Source organism: Tupaia chinensis, unplaced genomic scaffold (assembly GCF_000334495.1).
Source record: "Tupaia chinensis unplaced genomic scaffold, TupChi_1.0 Scaffold000181_1, whole genome shotgun sequence".
Classification (NCBI taxonomy): Eukaryota; Metazoa; Chordata; class Mammalia; order Scandentia; family Tupaiidae; genus Tupaia; species Tupaia belangeri.
This window is the reverse complement of record NW_006159656.1, coordinates 3,241-4,887: the sequence shown is the minus strand read 5'-3', so window position 1 is coordinate 4,887 and position 1,647 is coordinate 3,241.

Below are 1,647 nucleotides of genomic sequence, written 5' to 3'. Positions count from 1 at the left end.
AAAAAAAATAGAATTCTTGAATGACTTGTTTGTGGAGTGGCCATCCCCTCTGGGGGATGATTTCTTGCTTTCTGTCTCTCTGTGTCTCTATGCTTGTCTGGCAAGTGCACGCGCCCTATAGCAAAAAACCTCTCGGAAAAAAAAAAAAGTAGTTCAGTAATGATTCTCTAAGGTCTAAATGCCTAGAGTCATAAAAGCACACATAAGGCCTGCACTTTTCCCTCTTAGAGTCAGAATCAGATTCCAGACTTTTCTGTCTCTTTCTTTTCTTTATTTTTTTTTATCTCTTTCTCCTTTTATGAGATTTTCTGGATATAAGGAAAGAAATACATTTTTGAACATTACTTGAAATTTATAATAAACGTCTATCATATTGACCAACCTTTTATGCTCTAGGTAATGTTTGACTTCTGAACTTGTTTGACTTCTGAACTGAAGTAAAACATTACCTTGGAAACTATTAATAGATAAGAACAGGGCCTCCAGGTGGGTTGGTTTCAGTTTGGTGCTGTATCTTGCATAACCTGTCACTCATATGAGGGGTACTGAGACCTATAACTGCTGAAGTAGGAAGCTCTCCATTACTCTAAATGCCATATTTACTGAGTTCGTTTTTCCAAGGTCTCTGATGTTTTAGCTCTGATCCTTTCCTCTATCTCTGGGAAATCAATCCTAAGTTTGCTTTAAGGGTATGTAATAATACCATGTACCTAACATAGTACAGTCACATTAAATATATATACATATATGTATTTTCCAATATATGTGATATTAGAAAATGTTCTCAACAACTCCAAAGTGTGGAGAAAGAAAAAGAATAATATGCTTCAAAGAATAGTGAACACAATATATCATGACATTTTGATTTCCTGATATTAATGCTTATAGGCATACCAATAAGGTAGAAGATATTACTGGAGTAAAAATGGAACATCTCTTTATAATCAAAATGCTTTATATATTGTCATACTGTATCAGTAGAAAAAAAGAAATTACAAGTAAAATAAAAAGATAAATTAAATAAAGAAATAAATGAGCATACACTGTTCATTATAAACTGGAAATATTGGCATGATTAATAAAGGTTGAATTCTAGGGAGAAGCTAGTGTTAGGCTTTAGTAAACCTAAGCAGATAAATTTAGATTTGATAAGTTAAGAAATAAAGAGCAAATGAAGTTTTCAAAGCATACATTGTTGTAATAACCACAAAGAATCTAAGGATAGAATATTTATAATCTCACAGTGCACATTTGGAGCACTAACGAGAAGTTGGCTGTGCCCGTGTTACCATAATCCACCCCAGCAGTGATTGCAGTTTGGAAAACCTTCCATAGGCACAGACACAATATGAGAAAGAGGACAGAAAAGTAGGATAAGAATAACAAAATGATACATAGTGTTTGAACACAAAATAATGAAGTAAATGGAAAAAAACAGATGATTTACTGAAGGATGATTATTAGTAAATTAGGACTAAAGTAGGTGAGTGAAAAGAGTTTGAGGCAAGAGAGAAAACTAATCATTCATATTTATAGCTACTCCCTTTGGCCCTTGATCTGATACCTAGATGTTTAATAAAATTAAGAGTTTTAGGGACCAGCAGTTAGCGTAATGGCTATGTCGGTGGACTCCCATGTAGTCGACAG